This window comes from Chiloscyllium punctatum, chromosome 30 (assembly GCF_047496795.1).
Source record: "Chiloscyllium punctatum isolate Juve2018m chromosome 30, sChiPun1.3, whole genome shotgun sequence".
NCBI lineage: Eukaryota > Metazoa > Chordata > Chondrichthyes > Orectolobiformes > Hemiscylliidae > Chiloscyllium > Chiloscyllium punctatum.
In genome coordinates, this window is record NC_092768.1 from 24997285 (window position 1) to 25017294 (window position 20010).

The window sequence follows — 20010 nt, forward strand, 5'->3', positions numbered from 1 at the left end:
TGAGATTCGTGAAACCTGGGTCCCAGCCCATCTTACACACCTTCTCTCCTCCCTCCCGCCCTCTCTCTCACTGTCCCTCCCCCAAAGGTAACCCTCCCGGCCAGGGTGAAGTCCCCCTCGGCGGACTAAAACTGTTTCAACTCAAAATATTGTCTTTCACTGGTTCCCAGGTCAAAATCTTCATAAAACATAGTTACTAAATACTCTTCTCTGACATTTGCCGTGAAATCCATCAGTAAATGATTGAACTGAATGTGTTCACCAGCGCAGTCACATTGAAACTGAAAGTGGTTTGAAACAGGAAGTGCTGAGATTGATCATGGCTTCCAAACAGCAGCTCCTGAGACTGATCGAGGAGGCAATTTGTCCCATTTGTCTGGATTTCTTCACCGATCCGGTTACACTGGAGTGTGGACACAACTTCTGCCGCTCCTGTAACACCAAGAGTTGGGAAAAGAAGGAGGCAAACTCCTGCCCGGAATGTAGAGAGGAATTTCCGAAAAGAAACCTCAGGGTGAATCGGGCCTTAGCGAATCTGGCCGAGGAGTATCGAAAATTAAAGCTGGATCCGAAAGAGAAGGAAAGTAAACCTCACTGTGAGAAACATCAGGAAGATCTGAAACTGTTTTGTGAAACTGACAAGAAATTGATCTGTCTGATTTGTAGAGATTCGCGGGAACACAGAGAGCACCGCTTCCTGCCGATCAATGAGGCTTTTGAAATATACAAGGTAAAAGAGAATAATTTATAAACAGCGTGTTTCATCACATATCCCTGATCCCACACCAGACCGAACACAGCTAACTTTTCAATTTCTTTTTCAATCACAGGATCAGCTGAAATCTTCATTAGATTCTCTCACTGAGAAGAAATCGTCGGTTCTACAAACAGAACTGACCCAGAAACGGAAGATTTCCGAAGTGAGGGTGAGCTCTCCCTGTGCTGATTCTCTGGGATCTGGGTTAGTTTTGTTCACTTTATCGCGGGACATTAATGAGGTTTCACATTTCATTTGGTAGGAACAGGCGAGCAGTCTGCAGACCCACATCACATCCGAGTTCACTAAAATGCACCAGATTCTCACTGAGAAAGAGCAGCGTTTACTCAGAGATCTCAGGGAAGAAGAGGAGAGGATTGTGGAACCAATGGAGAAAAACCTTCGAGAGATTCAGGAGAATTTAAATTCTATTGAGGAGAATCTCTCAAAGTTGCAGAAACAGATGGAGCAAAAAGACGAGCTGATGTTTCTGAAGGTGAGGGAATATATTGCAGGTTATTTCAGACAGATTTCGGACATGATGACAACTGTAAAAATAAGATGGAATGTCGTGTAAAAAAATGAACTGACCTTGTGACTGTCCGGACGGTTCTGCTGTTCAAAGTTAAAAATCACACAACACTAGGTTATACCAACAGATTTACTTGGAAGCACACTGGCTTTCTGCTGTTGACACTGAAGAAGGGTCAATGCTCCCGAAACGTTCACTCTGATTTCTTTCCACAGATTCTTCCAAACCTGCAGAGATTTTCCAGTAATTTTTTTGGAACAAAATTTGTTTTGTTATTATCTCCGTGTTTCCCAATTTTAATTATCTCCTGGAACTCCCATTGTAATCCAGTTCCAGTTCCATGTGGATAGTGTGTGGGTGTGACTGGTATAATGGGAGTCACTGGATCTGTGAGCGGGACTGATGGCTAGTTCCAGTTTATTTTACACTCTCCTCAATCTTCCTTCCAAAATGGATCACTTTACACTTCCGTGTTGTGTCTGCTCATTTCAGCAGCGTGTCTGTCTCCTCCTGAAATCTGTTACTGCCATCCTCACTGTTTGTGATTCATTTCTTTCAGGAGGAAGCTTGTCGGAAGAGAAGGTAGGACATACTCTTTACTCAAACTCTGCACAGTTTGCTCAATAACTCAGGGACGGGTTATTATGGGGTTATTTCCTGGTTATTGTCACCGCTTCAAAGGGTGATTCATCAGATAACAGTAACTTCGGTTATGATTCATACATGATTGTTTTTATGAGAAGAATATTGTTACAGGTTTTAAACAGTATTACATTTTATAAAACTGTTCTACAATATTGTAAACAATGACAAGATGCCTGTGAATACAGCCTGGTTCTCAGGCTGGAAGTGATCACTGCCCTGACTTGGGCTGTTTGCCTGACTGTGACCTTCCCCTGACCCTGTGAGAGACACACTGCCCATGTTTCCAGGAAATGGCCATCCCTGTCCCTGCATGGCTCCTGACCAACTTGAGACAGTCAGAGTTTAAAGGGCAAATCATTTTTGTTTTACCTTTTACAATACTAACTCTCACCGTCGCTTTTATAAAAGGTAAAATAAATGCAAAAATAAAAAGGTCTTTAATTAGTACAATCTAATGTTCTGAGGTATTTTACAGGAGAGTTGGAAAGTGTAGAAAAGTGTCACTGAGCTTTTAATCCAGATGTTTGCTGTGAGTTTTAGCAGAATTTAAAGGAAGAAAAAGGAATATAGAGATGGAGAGTCTGGGGGAATGGAATTCCAGAGCTGAGGATCTCAGCAGCTGAAGGTCCAACATCCAATGGGGGGAGAGACTAAAATCAGAGATGGTCAGAAGGCCGGAGAAGTAGGACTCTCTGAGGGTTGTGGGACCCATGTATTGCACAGATGGACGTGGGGCTTTTCGATGTTTCAGGTTTTTTGCTTCTGTTCCACAAGCTCTGTTTAGAATACAGCAAGGGGATGGGGAAATGTATATCATCTCCATGGTGTGTGAAGTCTCAGTTACTATTCTGTTGTCAGGACATGGGCCTTTCTCTGGACCTGGACATTTCCAATCCTTGCCCGTGCATTGTCAAATTCTTGTTGGATCAGTTACAAAAATAAGAGGAACATTTCACTTTCTAACCCAGGGACTCAAACATGAAAAATGCGGAAAGCTTGAATACTTAAATGTTTTCATCAATGTTGGAACAAAGCAGAGGTTATCGTGTCATCTGTTTAATGTTTACAGGATTAGTGATGAGAAGATGACACTCTCATCTGCTGATGGCTCTCTGTCTCTGGGACAGTTCACCGGCCCTTTACAGTACACTGTCTGGAGAGAAATGATACACACCATTCACCCAGGTAGACACGTGCATTCATTTTCCTAATGATAGATTCAGATGTGCAGGGTCTCCAAGTCCCCAGTTTACATCTTCACATCACTAGTTGTTAATTCTGGAAGACTCTCCCTGGAAACATTGTACTTTCTGTGGGTCCATTTGGGTAAGTGTCTGAAGCCACCAGCTCTGTGTGTCAGAGCAGTGAAGGGTTCTGTCTCACCAGAGGATAGAGCACGGAAACAGGATTTCGAGAGGAGACTGGGCTGGCTGCATCTGGAGTGACATTGGAGGAACAGTTTTTATCATAATATCAGGAAGGCATGTAGACATTAAAGAGCCAGTGTTAAAAGACACATATCTCATGGGGGTTGTGAGAGAAACAAAAACAGAAATTGCTTGAAAAGCTCAGCAGGTCTGCGGAGAGAAATCAGAGTTAAACTTTCAGATTGAATGATCTTTCCTCAAAACTGATAGTAGCTGGGAAAAGTCAGTTTATACGCAGAAGGTACAGTGGGGAGGAGGTAAGGAGGAAATGATAGGTTGGGATCGACCCCAAAGAGAGAGAAGAACAGTTAGAAAGACAAAAGAGTAGATAATGATTAGGTTAGGAGAGTGAATACCTGGTGATGAAGACTGTTAATGCCGAATAATAGGCAGAGTGTAACGGCAGTGATAACAAGACCTGATATGTGGGGTAGTGGTCTAGTTCATGGTAGAGCTCTGGGCCTAGAATTATTGGACTTGAAATTGAGTCCAAAGACTTGCAGGGTCCGGATGTGGAAAATTAAGTGTTGTTATTCCAGCCTGCACTGAGCTTCAGTGGAGCTCTGCAACAAGCTTGAGACAGAGATGTTGCCCAGAGAACAGGAAGCTGAGTTAAAGTGGTAGGCAGCTGGAAGCTCAGGGTCCTTTTTTTTCAGGCAGAACACAGATGCTTTGTTTCCCCAATACAGAGGAGACCACATTGTGAGCAGTGAATGAAGGACACGACATTGTGAAAGTGCTACTCACCTTGTGGGTGTGTTGGACCCTGGATACTGAGGAGGGAGGAGGAAAATGGGCAAGTGTTGTATCTTTGGCAGTTGCTGAGGATGTTGCTGTGGGGCTGTGCATGGGTGTTGGGAGTGAAGGAAGAGAGCACCAGGGTGATTGGAAGGGAACGGTCCCTGTGAAAGGCTGACAAGGGAGCAGAAGGAAATATGTGCCTGGTGGCAGAAATGCTGTCTGATGCTCTTCTGGTTGTGGATGCTGGTGGGATGGTAGGTTAGGATGAGGGGAATGCTATCACTGTTGTGGCAGAAAAGAGAGGGGGTGTGGGCTGAAGTGTGGGAGGTAGGTCAGACCAAATTGAGGGCACTCTCAACAACATTGCTATGGAGACTTCAGTTGGGGAAGGATGTGGGCATTTCCGAGGCTCCCTTGTCAAAGTTTGCCTTGTCGGAGCAGATGAGAATGGAGACGGAGGAACTGGGAGAATGGAATAAGATTGTTTACAGGAAGCAGGATACAAGGATGTATACTTTAGGTAGCTAGGGGAGTCGGGTTTATAGTGGATATTATTGTTCAGTCTGTCCCCAGAAATGGAAACAGACATGCCAAGGAAAGAAAAAGGAGGAATCAGTGATCGACTAGGTGGCGGTGGGGGTGGGATGGAAGTTGATAATTGGCAGTGTCAGAATTGGGGGAGAGGATGGTCAAGTGGGGAAGGTGGAATTTAGATAGTTTAGCAAAGAGAAGGAGTTGGAAACACTGAGAGACTACCTTTTATAAGAAAAGATTTTGGATGGTCTTACTGAAGTGATCAATGATGAAAACCGCAGCAAATAAATATCAATTGAAAGAACTGTGGATGCTGTAAATAAGAGACAAAAACAGAATTTGCTGGAAAAGCTCAGCACACCTGGCAGCATCTGTGATGTGTTAAACGAGCAGGCAACTGGAAGCTCAGGGCCTTTTTCATAGACAGAATGCAAGTGTACAGCAAAGCTGTCACCCAGTCAATGCTTTATTTCCCCAATGCAGAGGAGACCACATTGTGAGCAGTGAATGCAGTAGATTAGATTGAGGGAAGTGATTGAGATTTTTGAAAAAGTAACAAAGAGGATTGATGAGGGCAGAGTAGTAGATCTGATCTATTTCGACTTCAGTAATGCGTTCGACAAGGTTCCCCATGGGAGACTGATTAGCAAGGTTAGATCTCATGAAATACAGGGAGAACTCGCCATTTGGATACAGAACTGGCTCAAAGATAGAAGACAGAGGGTGGTGGTGGAGGGTTGTTTTTCAGACTGGAGGCCTGTGACCAGAGGAGTGCCACAAGGATTGGTGCTGGGTCCTCTACTTTTTGTTATTTACATAAATGACTTGGATGCGAGCATAAGAGGTACAGTTAGTAAATTTACAGATTACAACAAAATTGCAGGTGTAGTGGACAGCGAAGAGGATTATCTCAGATTACAACAGAATCTGGACCAGATGGGCCAATGGGCTGAGGAGTAGCAAATGGAGTTTAATTCAGATAAATGCGAAGTGCTGCATTTTGGGAAGCAAATCATCGCAGGACTTATACACTTAATTTTAAGGTCTTAGGGAGTGTTGCTGAACAAAGAGACCTTGGAGTGCAGGTTCATAGCTACTTGAAAATGGAGTCACAGGTAGATAGGATAGTGAAGAAGGCATTTAGTATGCTTTCCTTTATTGGTCAGAGTATTGAGTACAGGAGTTGAGAGGTCATGTCGCAACTGTACAGAACATTGCTTAGGCCACTGTTAGGATATTGCATGCAGTTCTGGTCTCCTTCCTGTTGGAAAGATGTTGTGAAACCGGAAAGAGTTCAGAAAAGATTGACAAGGATGTTGCCAGGGTTGAAGGATTTGAGCTATAGGGAGGGACCAAACAGGCTGGGGCTGGTTTCCCTGGAGTGTCAGAGGCTGAGGGGTGACCTTATAGAGGTTTACAAAATTATGAGGGAGATGGATAGGGTAAATCAGCAAAGGCTTTTCCCTGGTGTCGGGGAGTCCAGAACTAGAGAGCATAGGTTTAGGGTGAGAGGGGAAAGATATAAAAGAGACCTAAGTGGCAACATTTTCACGCAGAGGGTTGTACGTGTATGGAATGAGCTGCCAGAGGAAGTGGTGGAGTCTGGTACAATTGCAACATTTAAGAGGCATTTGAATGAGTATATGAATAGGAAGGGTTTGGAGGGATATGGGCCGGGAGTTGGCAGGTGGGACTAGATTGGGTTGGGATATCTGGTCGGCATGGACGGGTTGGACAGGAGGGTCTGTTTCCATGCTCTACGTCCCTATGACTCTCTGACTCTAAGTGCAGATAAGGCATTGCTTCACCTGGAGGTCTGTTTGGATCCTTGAAGACTGAGGAGGGAGGAAGGAAACGGACAGGTGTTCCACTTTCAGCAGTCTCAGACGTAGGTGCCATGAGGCTGTGGGGGGCTGTTGGGAGTGAGGGAAGAATAGACCAGGGCATCCTGGAGGGAACAGTCCCTGTTGAAGGTGGACAAGGGAGGGGAGAGGAATAGGTGTCTGGTAGTGGCAGAAATTATGGTTGATGATCTTCTGGATGTTGGTGCTGGTGGGATTGTTGATAAGGACCAGGGGAACCTTATCAGTGTTGCAGGAGGGAAGAGAAGGGGTGAGAGTTAAAATGCCAGAGATGGGTTGAACCCAGTTGAGGACCTTGTCAACAACAGTGCTGGGGAATCCATGGTTCAGGAAGAGAGATTGCATATCCACAGAAAAGGCCAGGTGGCGCCATAAGCTGGAAATTTTGGAATGGGCATAGTGTCAGAGGAATGGTATTTGCAAGTGAGCACGGACTGCATCACGGTAGGAAATGATGATGTCTGTGAGGCAGGAGCAGGCAGAAAGAATGGGTCTGCCCAGGTAATCCTGTTTGTGTATTTTGGGAAAGAGGTAGAAGCGAGTTGTGTGGGATTGGGGGACGATCAGCGGGAGGCAGTTGGAGTGGGGGCAGATCCCCAGATGAAATGAGGTTGGTGACCGTGGTTCACACAATGGCCTGATGTTCCATCATGGGGTCACAGATGAGAAGCAGATAGGAGCAGATAGTGGTACCTCAGTTTCTGCAACGCAGTGGTCAGTTTGCTGACTATTATAGCACCACCCTGATCAGCAGGTTTAATAACAAAGTCAGGATTGGATCTGAAGACATTGAGCATGGTGCTGCTTCCCTCTACCATTCGGAATTGAAAAGGTTTATCGATTTTCTTTCCAACTTCCACCTTACTCTCACCTTCACCCAGTCGCTCTCTGAATCCGCCCTTCCCTTCCTCAACATCTCTATTTCTATTTCTGGGGATAGATTGGCCACTAATATCCACAGTAAACCCTCCGACTCCCACAATTACCTGGCCTTTACATTCTCACACACTGCTCTCTGTAAAGTCTCCATTCCATTCTCCTAGTTATTCCGTCTCCATCATATTCGTTCCGATGATGTTAACTTTGACAAGGGATCCTCTGAAATGTCCACCTTTTTCCTCAACCGAGGATACCTCTGGGCCCTCAAGTGGGACCAACCCATCTCTCACACTTCAGCCCTCACCCCCTCTCTTCCCTTCTGCAACAGTGATAGGGTTCCCCTTGTCCTTACCTACCATCCCAACAGCATCCATCTCCAGAGGATCATCAGCTGCCATTTCCACCGTTTCCAGTGAGATGTCACCACCAGACACCACACACCTCCCCTTCCACATGAACCATTCCCTTTGGGACACTGTTTACTTCCAACGCCCCCTCACAATGTCATAGCACCTTCCCCGCATCTGCTGAAGGTGTAACATCTGTCAATTTACTTCCTCCCTCCTCAGTATCCAAGGGCCCAAACACACCTTCACCTGCCTGCACTTCTCACAATCTCGTCTACTGCATTCACTGCTCACAGTGCAGCCTCCTTTCTATTGGGGATATGAAGGGTCGACTTCAGAACACTTGCATTCTGTTTGCCAAAAAAGACCCTGAAATTCCAGATGCCTTTTAACACTTTTCCTGTAACCTGGTAAAAACAATGGGAGAAAATGAGGCCTGCAGATGCTGGCGATCAGAGCTGTAAAATGTGTTGCTGGAAAAGCACAGCAGTTCAGGCAGCATCCAACGATCAGGAGAATCGACGTTTCGGGCAAAAGCCCTTCATCAGGAATACAGGCAGAGAGCCTGAAGGGTGGAGAGTTAACTGAGGTGAGGATGGGGGTGGGGAGAAAGTAGCATAGAGTACAGTAGGTGAGTGGGGGAGGGGATGAAGATGATAGGTAGGAAATGATCTGAGAGTTGCAGTGGGACAGGGACTCCCTGAGATTCTTGTAGAGAGAGGAGGAAAACTTCTTCAAGGCAGGCATCCTTGCAAGAGGATTCGCAATAGGGTTAAAATCGAGGTAAAAACAATGGGAGAAAGTGAGGACTGCAGTTGCTGGAGATCATACCTGAAAAATGTGTTGCTGGAAAAGCACAGCAGGTCAGGCAGCAACCAAAGATCCCTGTAACCTGGCCAACACCTCTGCCTCAGGCTGACTGCAGTGCTCCAATGCAGCTCAATGCAAGCTGGAAGTACAGCACCTCACTTTCAGCTTGGGGATCGTGCAGCCTTCCAGGCCCAATATCAAATTGAATAACTTTGGGATCTGCGCTCTCACACCACCAGGCCTTGTTATCACAGAGTCTGCTATTACATTGTTAGCCACTACCAGTCTCCACTAACAGCTATTCACCCCCCTAGCCAGATTGTTATCCACTCATTTGTCTGTCTAACTGCTCTTCTCTCTCTTTGGGCTCAATCCCCACCTATCATTTACTCTTCACTCCTTCTCCCCCACCATATCTCCTGTATATAAACTGACATTTTCTAGCTACCATCAGTTCTGAGGAAACATCACTCAATCCAAAATGTTCACTCTGATTTCTCTGCACAGATGCTGGCAGACCTGTTGAACCTGATAAATATCTATGAGTGGAACATAGCCAAATATTAAACAAAGCAGATATTTATAAACTTCCATAAGGGGAGGGTGAAAAGCCAGCTTGCAGCTAGTGAGGTTGTTACGACTTACACACTTAATGGTCAGGTCCTGGGGTGTGTTGCTGAACAAAGAGACGTTGGAGTGCAGGTTCATAATTCCTTGAAAGTGAAGACACAGGGAGATAGGATAGTGAAGAATACATTTGGTATGCTTTCCTTTCTTGGTAAGAGCATCGAATATAGGAGTCGGGAGGTCATATTGCAACTGTACAGCACATTGATTAGACCAGTTTTGGAATACTGTGTGCAGTTCTGGTCTCCCTCATATTGGAAGGCTGTTGTGAAACTTGAAAGAGTTCAGAAAAGATTGACAAGGGTGTTGCTGGGACTGGAGGATTTGAGCTAGAGGGAGAGGCTGAATGGGCTTGGACTGTTTTCCTTGGAGCGTCAGAGGCTGAAGGGTGACCTTATAGAGGTTTACAAAATTATGAGGGGCATGGATAGGGTAAATTGGCAAAGTCTTTTCCCTGGGGTCGGGGAGTCTAAAGTAAAAGGCATAGGTTTAGGGTAAGAGGGTAAACAGTTAAAATGGACCTAAAGAGAAACGTTTTCATGCAAACGATGGTCCATCTGTGGAATGAGCTGCCAGAGGAAGTGGAGGAGGTTGTCACAATGACAACATTAAAAATGCATCTGGATGGTTATATGAAGAGGATGGATTCAAGAGGGACATGGGCCAAGTGCTGGCAAATGGAACTAGATTAGGTTATGATATCTGGTCAGCACAGATGAGTCAGACTGAAGTGTCTATTTCTGTGCTGTACATCTCTCTGACTCTAAATGAGAGAATTAATCTGTAAACAGTGATGTCACAGAAACAGCATTGTGATGATGTAAAGTCATCAGTTTTGACGATATCAGTTGTGGTGGAAACGTTCAGTGACACCGAGGAAACTAATACATTGCTTTGTTCCTAATAGTGATGCAGGAGATTACAAAGAGGTCCTCAATGGTAGTAATATCTAGATTATTCCCAGTACCATATGCTCGTGAGAGTAGGAGTAGTAGGACAAAGTGTGGCTAAGGAGCTGAAGTAAGGAGCAAGAATTCACATTTTTGGACCACTGGAACCTTTGTTGGAATAGACCTGTAGAAGACAGATGGGTTGCATCTGCATTCCTGCATTGGAGGGAGATCAGTATTCTGGCAGGGAGATTTGCTCGTGTGACTTGGGCGACTTTAAACTAGTGAGCAGGGAGGGAATGTATTGATGGGACTCAGATAGTGAGATAAGAAATAAGGTGCAGTAGATAAAGGGAGTAAGTTAAGTACTCAAGGTAGGCATGAGCACAGCAGAGAATGAGGTAAGAATGAGCAATTGAACTGCATTTATTTAATGCAAGAGGCCTGAAAGATAAGACTGATTAACTTAGGGCATGGTTGGGAACATAGGATTGGAATATCATAGCTATTAGTGGTGAAACGTGGCTCAGGGAAGGGAAGGGTGTCACAGTAAAGATAGAAAGGAGGCAAGAAAGGAGGGGTGTGGTATTTTTAATTAAAGATAACATTATGGTTGTACTTCAGGAGAATACTCCTGGGGACAATCAAGGGACGTTATTTGGGTGTAACTCGGAAAGACCTCATTAGGATTGTAGTATAAGCTGTCAAATAGACAGTGGAAAATTGAGAAGCAACATGCAGGGAGATCTCAGATATCTGTAAGGTTAATAGGGTTGCAATAATAGGGAATTTTAACTTTCCAAGCGTAAACTGGGAATTCCATTGTGCTAAGAAGTTGGATGGATAGGAGTCTATGTGTGTCCAAGAAAATTTTCTTATTCAATATGCAGGTGCACCTGTGTTCCTGGAGTGTCAAAGGCTGAGGGGTGAACTTATTGAGGTTTATAAAATCATGAGGAGCATGGAAAGGGCAAACAGACAAGGTAGGAGTGTGGGAGTCCAGAACTAGTTGGCAGAGGTCTATAGTGAGAGGGAAAAGGTTTAAAAGGGATCTAAGGGGCAAATGTTTCATGCAAAGGTTGCTGCGTGTATGCAGTGAGATGCAGAGGAAGTGGTGGTACGATTCCAAAATTTCAAAGGCATCTTGATGGGTACACAAATAGGAAGTGTGAGGAACAAAGCTCACGTATCAATAAATTTCAGTCCGAGTCAAATTCTGAAGCAGCGAACTTTATTGAAATGTTCTAGCTAAACGGGTGGCTAACAAGTAGGCACACCAATCCAAAACTTATTTCACAATTTATACAGTTTAACTGAGTTTCTCTCGGTACTTCCCCGTTTACTTCATTGGCCGAGCATATTATGCATCAAACCTATCACTATTCCTTATTGTCTTCCGCTCCTGCCTCGCTGCACTCCACCCTTATTTACTTCTCCCACTACTCTAAACCTGGCGTCCCTTACTCTTGTTTGTTTTATCCCTTACTTGTAACTAACTTGGCTCATTCTGGTGCCTACGTGAAGGCAATCTGCTGAGCTGGCGTGGCTCAGTGTCCTTTTCTTCCTACCATCTTCCTTATCTACTCGTCCGTAACATATTCCATTGTTGCTCGTCCTAATCTTAACTGACTCCCTTCATATCGTTTCATCTTTGCATGCAAGTTTAGCTAACTCAGCTCTTTGCTGAAACAAATATACAATTGTGTAAATTAGCTCAGAAGCAACTGCTTTACTTATATACCACAGGAAGGTTTAGAAGGTTTTTACAGTTTAGTCCAACTGCTGGCAAATGGGACGAGATTAATTTGGATGAGTTGGTCCAAAAGGTCTGTTTCCATGCTGGATACCTTAATGACTCTAGCAACATCTTATTTTCCACTCTGCTGAGGCCACATGGGGAGAACTTTATAAAAATTGGGGACTACATTGTTAGGAATGTACCATAGACCCACCCCAGTCAGAGATTAAGTGCTAACAGGCAGACAAATCTCAGACAAGTGAAAAAACAAAAGGGTTGTTACATCAGAGGAATTCAGCCTCCCCAGGATGAACTGGGACAGGCAGATTGTGAAGGGCTTAGACAGGACAAAATTATAAAATGTCTTCACTTAATCTTTTTGAGGAGTGTGTCGAAGATCCAACAGGAGACAGGGCAGGTCTGGAACAGCTGAGATTCACCAAGGTGTTGCCTGGGCTGGAGCGTTTCACCTCTGAAGACAGACTTGATTGGCTGGAGATGTTTTCATTGAAGCAGAGAAGGCTGAGGGGAGAACCTGATGATGGTGTAGAAAGTTATGAGGAATGGATTGGACAATAACAGGTGCATAGATTTAAGAGAAGGAGCAGGGGTTTTCAAGGGGAATTAAGGATAATATTTTTACCCATGATCGCAGTTGGCATCAGGACCTCACTGCCTGAAAGGAGACAGAAATCTTTGCAACATTTAGGAAGTTATTCAGATGGAGTGATAGAGTCACACAGTTTAGAAACAGGCTCTTCCATCGAATGAGTCCACACAGAACAGATATCCCAAACAGATCCTCGTCCCATTTGCCAGCATTTGGTCCAAATCCCGCGAAGCCCTTCCTATTCATCTTGCCGTCCTGATGCATTTTAAATGTTGTAATGAGACCAACCTCCACCACTTCCCCTGGCAGGCCATTTCATACATGCACCAACCTCTGCATGAACAAGTTGTTTCTCAGGTTCTTCTGGAATCTTTCCCAACTCACCTTAAATCTGAGCCCTCCAGTTCTGGAGTCACCTCCCCTGGGAAAAATACTTTAGCTATTCACCCATTCCATGCCCTTCATGGTTTTATAAATCTCTAAAAGGTCACCCCTCAGCCTGCAATGCTACAGGGAAAAAAAGCTCCAGCCTATTCAGCCACTCCTTATAACTCAAACCCTCCAGTCCCAGCAACAGTGCTGCAAATGCCTTCCACACTCTCAGGCCTCACAACATACTTACCCCATGGTAGGGTGACCAGAATCACACTCCAGTGTGCCGCACAGCCACAACATGACATCGCAACTCCAATGCTCAACGCACCGACCAATGAAGGCAAGCGTGCCATACTCTCTCTTCACCACCGTGTCTCCCTGCAACTCTACTCCAAAGAACCATGTACCCGCACCCCCAGGCCTCCCATTCAGTAACAGCCCCCCAGGCCCACACCATCAACTGTACTACTCTGGCCTGGTTTGTCCAAACAAAATGCAACATCCATCAAAGTTTTACCTGCACATCCACCAATATTTTTCATTGTAACTGTTGCTCCCGATGCAGTCTCCTCTACATTGGAGAGTGTGGACACTTCAGAAAAGAGCACTTTAGGGAACATTTCTGGGACACCTGCACCAATCAACCCCACCGCCCTGTGGCCCAACATTTCAACTCCCCCTCCCACTCTGCCGAGGACATGCAAGTCCTGGGCCTCCTCCACTGCCACTCCCTCACCACCCGATGGCTAGAGGAAGAATGCGTCATCTTCTGCCTCGGAACACTTCAAGCCAATGGCATGGCCACTCCCACAGCCACTTCTGCCCCTCACAATTCCTCATGCACAACACATGACATCACTTCTGCCCCTCACATCATCGCTGATGTCACACGCTGAGTGACTTCCACAGCCCCACTGCCATGTTCACCACCACTTCTGTCCACACCAATGCCACTCACCTGCATTCTGCTGACACGCCACCCACAGATCCCACTGTTACCACCCCTGCCCACCAGAACCCTGAGGGGAACACCACCCCTGCTCATGACTCCACCCCCATTCCCCCTAAAACTACACCCCACTCCAGTTACAGGCTCCCAGCTCCAAACCTTCACCCGGTCCTAGCTCCCAGCCCTGCCAAGTTTTCACCATTCCCCCGATCTCTAACTCATCTGAGGATAAACGATCAGTCCTCAGCAAAGGTCTCACCTTTATCCCCTTCCATCTACGCATCAGTGAATTTAATACACGCTGTGACATTGAACAATTCTTCCGCCGACTCCACCTCCGAGCTTACTTTCACAATCAGGATTCCTGCCCACCTTCCGAGGACACCTTCGCCTGCCTCCAGCACACTCCATCCACCTGGACACCCCGCGCTAGCCTATGACCTGCCCTTGACCTCTTCGTTTCCAATTGCCGCCGAGACATTAACCGGCTCAACCTATCAATGCCCCCCGCCACTCCAACCTCTTACCCTCACAATGCGCAGCCCTCCACTCCCTCTGCTCCAATCCCGACCTCACCATCAAAGCAGCAGATAAAGGGGGTGCAGTGGTAGTCTGGCGCACTGACCTTTACACCGCTGAAGCCAGATGCCAACTTGAAGACACTTCCTCCTACTGCCTCCTCGACCATGACCCCACCCCCCCATCACCAAACCACATCTCCCAGACCGTACTGAACCTCATCACCTCAGGACATCTCCCACCCACAGCTTCCAACCTCATAGCCTGGGAACCCCGCACTGCCCGGTTCTACCTCCTTCACAAGATCCACAAGCCTGGTCACCCTGCCCGACCCATTGCCTCAGTATTCTCCTGCCCCACCAAATGCATCTCTACATACCTCGACACTGTCCTATCCCCCCCTAGTCCAGGAACGCCCCAAATACATTTGAGACACCACCCACACCCTCCACCTCCTCCAAGACTTCCGTTGCCCGGCCCCCAATGCCTCATCTTCACCATGGATATCCAATCCCTCTACACCTCCATCCGCCATGACCAGGGCCTCCAAGCCCTCTGGTTCTTCCTCTCCCGAAGTCCCCAATAGTACCCTTCCACCGACACTCTCATTTGTTTGGTTGAACTGGTCCTCAGCCACTGCCAAATCCTCCCACTTCCTCCAGACCAAAGGGTAGCCAAGGGTACCCATATGGGCCCCAGCTATGCCTGTCTCTTTGTTGGCTTCGTAGAACAGTCCATCTTCTGTAGTTTTACCGGCACCACTCTCCACCTCTTCCTCCATTTCATTGATGACTGCATTGGCGCCACCTCATGCTCCCGTGAGGAGGTTGAGCAATTCATCAACTTCACCAACACATTCCACTCCGACTTTAAATTCACCTGGACCATCTCTGACACCTGCCTTCCCTTCCTGGACCTCTCCATTTCCATTAATGACGACTGACTTGACACCGACATTTGTTACAAACCCACCGACTATCACAGCTACCTGGATTACATGTCTTCCCACTCTACCTCCTGCAAAAATGCTATCCCATATTCCCAATTTATCCGCCTCCGCCTTATCTGCTCCCAGGAGGACCAGTTCCACCACAGAACACATCAGATGGCCTCCCTTCTTTAGAGACCACAATTTCCCTTCCCATGTGGTTAAAGATGCCTTCCAACACATCTCATCAACATCCCGCCCCTCAGCCCACAAAAAAACCCACCCCTCCAACTGTAACAAGGACAGAACCCCCCTGGTGCTCATCTTCCACCCTATTAACCTTTGCATAAACCGCATCATCCGACGACATTTCCGCCACCTCCAAACGGACACCACCACCAGGGTTTTATTTCCCTCCCCACCCATTTCTGCTTTCCGCAAAGACCTTTCCCTCTGTGACTACCTGGTCAGGTCCACGCCCCAAACAACCCACCCTCCCTTCCTGGCACCCTCACCTGCCACTGCAGGAATTGCAAAACCTCCTCCCTCACCTCCATCCAAGGCCCCAAAGGAACCTTCCACATCCATCAAAGGTCTACCTGCATATCCACCAATATCATTTATTGTATCCGTTGCTCCCAATGTGGTATCCTCCACACTGGGGAGACTGGATGCCTCCTAGCAGAGCACTTTCGGGAACATCTCCAGGACACTAGCACCAATCAACCCCACCTCCCTGTGACCCAACATTTCAACTCTCCCTCCCACTCTGCTGAGGACATGCAGGTCCTGAGCCTCCTCCACTGCTCCTCCCTCACCACCTGAAGCCTGGAGGAAGAATGCCTCATCTTCTGCGTCGGAACACTCCAACCCCAGGGCATCAATGTGGATTTCACCAGTTTCCTCATTTCCCCATCTCCCACCTCACCCCAGCTCCAACCTTCCAGCTTAGCACCGTCCCCATGACCTGTCCTACCTCCCTATCTTCCTTTCCACCTATCCACTCCACCCTCCTCTCTGACATATCACCTTCATCCCCACCCCCATTCACCCACTGTACTCTTTGCTACCTTCCCCCACCCTCCTCTCTGACCTATCACCTCCATCCCCACTCCCATTCACTATGCTACTTTCTCCCCACCTCCATTCCCCCTCTCATTTATCTCTTCACTCTGCAGGCACCCTGCCTCTATTCCTGATGAAGGGTTTTTGCCCGAAACATCGATTTTCCTGCTCCTCGGATGCTGCTTGATCTGCTGTGCTTTTCCAGCACCACCCTAATCTAGACTCTGGTTTCCAGCATCTGCAGTCCTTGCTTTTACTCGACCGTCTTCCTTGTGAAGACTCCCTTTCCCCTTTGAGCTATAGGGGACAGTGAACCTGTATTTCTCCCCTCCAGCTCAGCCATCCCTTCCTCCTCACTCTCAACACCCTTTCTCTCTTCCCCTCACTCACTGCATTTCCATTCCTCAACCATCCCACTCACTCTCCCGATCTCCAAACCTCTAATGTCCACTTATTTTGCAGACCTCCTGTTGTCATCCTCCCATTCTATACTGTCACTCACTCTCTCCTACCCCATCCCAAACAGTCACATCCCCTGAAAAAACCTCCATACCCTCTCCCATATCCTTATTCAGCTTCCAATCATTCCCTCCTCCATCACCTACTCCATGTCTTCACTCTTTCATTCCCTCTCCTGAGATTAAAAACCTTCCCTCATTTTCTCCCATTCTCCTTGATGCTCCCTTTCCCCTTCCATAAACCTTCCCCTACAAATGCAACCCCACTCTACCCTCCCTTAGTCTCCCCTCTGCCTTGCTGCCCATCTCTCCTACCTCCCCTCACTGTCCCCCTTCCCACCCATTCACATCACTTCGCTCTCCTCTTTCCCTTGCATTCACCTACCTTCCACTTCTATCCCCACCTGCCCCAATCTTCTTTTCCATTCCTCCACGTGCTCCCTTCCTCTTGTTATCACACTCCTCAAGCTCACTTTCCCAGCATTCTCCCCTCCTCTCATTCATCCCTTTCTCTCACTTTCCCTTCCCCATTTTGTCACCTACACTCCCCTACTCATCCTTCCCTCTTAATTTGTCTCTTCCTGGACCCAGCCATCTCCCCTTCCAGTCCATGACCCATCCCTCTCTCTCTCATTCTGTTCTCTCCCTCACGATGCCTTCCCCAACTCTGTCCATACCGTTCAGTCTGACTAACCTCTTCAATCACCCCCACCTCTCCTGTACCCCTCACTCTGCTCATCACTCTCCCCTCCCCCTCCTGGCCCCCACCATCTGACACTCCACTATGCTGTCCAATACCCTGTTGCTCTCCCCTCACTCTCCTTCCCCACCCCTGAGTGCTTCATCTCCCTCGATTTCTGCCACATTCTCTGCCCCTTGCTTTCCCCTCACCTTCTGTTTTAGTTTATTCTCTCCACCACACTTCCCCTTGCCACCACCATCACACTTTCCTCATTTCTCCCCACTCCTCCCGGCTGCCCAGATGATCCTATCCCGAGGGATACCCCTTCCCACTGCTCTCACCTGGGCACTCAATCCTCCCATTGCTCATTCCCCCTCTGAGGTTCCCCCCCATTCTCTACACTTCTCTCTCTTATACCACCTCTTCACTCTCCTCTCCTCTCACTCCCACATCTCCTCACTTTCCACCCTCTATCCCACATCTACTCATTCTCCCCCTCTTTTTAACCTTGCCCTCCATCCTGCGATAGGGTTAGTTTTAGGGTTCTGTTCTTCCTGTGCACTTCATTTCCCCACCCACTCTCCTCCAAATGAGCCCTCTCACCTCCCCTCCCTTACTCCTCCCTCCCCAGCCCTCTGCCTCACTCATCCTTCCTTCTCATTCCTCCACTCTCATCACTCACTGCACTCTCCCTCACTCACTCCTCTTTCCCTGTCCCTCCCCTCCATCAACTCCCCTTTTCCAGACTCGCCCTATCTCCCCTTCACTCCCACCCCCCTCTTTCGCTCAGCCCCTCACTCCCTGCGCCCCTCACTGCCTGCTCACTTTCCCTGACGGTGTTATTTGATCTCTCCCCCAGCTCCAGCCTCTCTGACTCTGGATCCGAAAACAGCGAATCCCTGGCTCATCCTGTCTGAGGACCGGACCAGTGTGAGACTCGGAGACACAGAGCAGCCGCTCCCTGACTCCCCTGAGAGATTTGATCCCTGGCCTTTCGTCCTGGGATCAGAGGGATTCACATCAGGGAGACATTACTGGGAGGTGGAGGTGGGAGAGAAGACCCAGTAGATTCTGGGAGTGGCCCGAGAGTCTGTGATGAGGAAAGGGGAGATCACCCCGAGCTCGGAGACTGGATTCTGGATTGTGGGGCTGTTTCCTGGAGATGGTTATTTAGCCGCCACCTCCTCCTTGAAGACCCCCCTCTCCCCGAGTGTGAATCCCCGGAAGATCGGGGTTTTCCTGGACTATGAGGGTGGACAGGTGTCATTTTACAATGCGGACACCATGTCCCATCTCCACACTTTCACCCACACTTTCACTGAGAGGATCTTTCCCATCTTCTATCCGGGATGGAATGACGGCGGGAAAATCTCCGCCCCGCTGACAATCTGCGGGATTAAAGGGCACTGACAGATCCATCCCATAATTTCACCCCGTCCCCCTGCCTCCTGCCAGCCGTAAACTGATGGGGGTCGGACTCAGTCTGGGGTAAAGAGGGAGAGAAGAAACAAATAGAAGCTCAATTGTAGAGAGGGACTGACTGGGTAGAATGAGCTGTGAGCTGCAGGAACCCGGGGACCTTCCTGCCTGTAATGTTGCTCCACAGGCGGGAGGTGGCGCTACATGACGGTGTTGGAGATGAATCAGTGGGTCTCAGACTGGGCTCAGGGGAGTCTTTTTTCAGGGGGGACACCAAATCATTTCACTGCAGGGTCAGTGGAGTCTTTCCAGGGAGGACTGGGCTGAATCAAAATAAACATGTCAGATTGATCTTCTTTAGACTTCCACCATGTGTCAATAATGTATACCCCATACATCGAACACAGAACAGTACAGCACAGAACAGGCCGTTCATCCCACGATGTTGTGCCGACCACTGATCCTCATGTATGCACCCTCAAATTTCTGTGACCATATGCATGTCCAGCAGTCTCTTAAATATCCCCAATGACCCTGCCTCCACAACTGCTGCTGGCAACGCATTCCATGCTCTCACAACTCTCTGCGTAAAGAACCCGCCTCTGACATCGCCTCTATACTTTCCACCAAACAGCTTAAAACTATGACCCCTCGTTTTAACAATTTCTGCCCTGGGAAAAAATCTCTGGCTATCAACTCTACCTATGCCTCTCATTACCTTGTACGCCTCAATTAGGTCCACTCTCTTCCTTCTTTTTTCCAATGAAAAAACCTCCTCTGAACCCTCTCCAATGCATCCACATCTTTCCTATAATTGAGCAACCAGAACTGGACACAGTATTCCAAGTGTGGTCTGACCAAAATTTTCAACAGCTGCAACAAGATCTCATGGCTCTTAAACTCAATCCCCCTGTTAATGAAAGCCAAAACACCACATGCTTTCTGAACAACAACATGATGTAATAACATTGAGAAACTGGTCTTGTTTTGCTCAGGTTTGTAACTATTGCCCAGAATGTTGCTGCTCTTTCATAAAATTGGAAAATTTGAAAACCTCAGATTTGAAAGTGATGGGTGAACTGATCATTTATGTCATGATCATATAATATTTAACCATGTTTGAAATTATTCAGTTGATTGAGTTTTTGACTGAAGACACAATTAGGATTCAGAGGGAATTTGATCCTGAACTTGGAAAATGCTTTTGAGAAATTGT

At 47.3% G+C, this 20010-nt stretch overlaps 1 pseudogene; it reads left to right on the plus strand.

Annotated features, from left to right (window-relative positions):
• The first annotated feature begins 86 nt into the window (after positions 1 to 86).
• LOC140455321 (nuclear factor 7, brain-like) lies at positions 87 to 19154 on the plus strand (annotated as a pseudogene).
• The last annotated feature ends 856 nt before the right edge of the window (positions 19155 to 20010 follow it).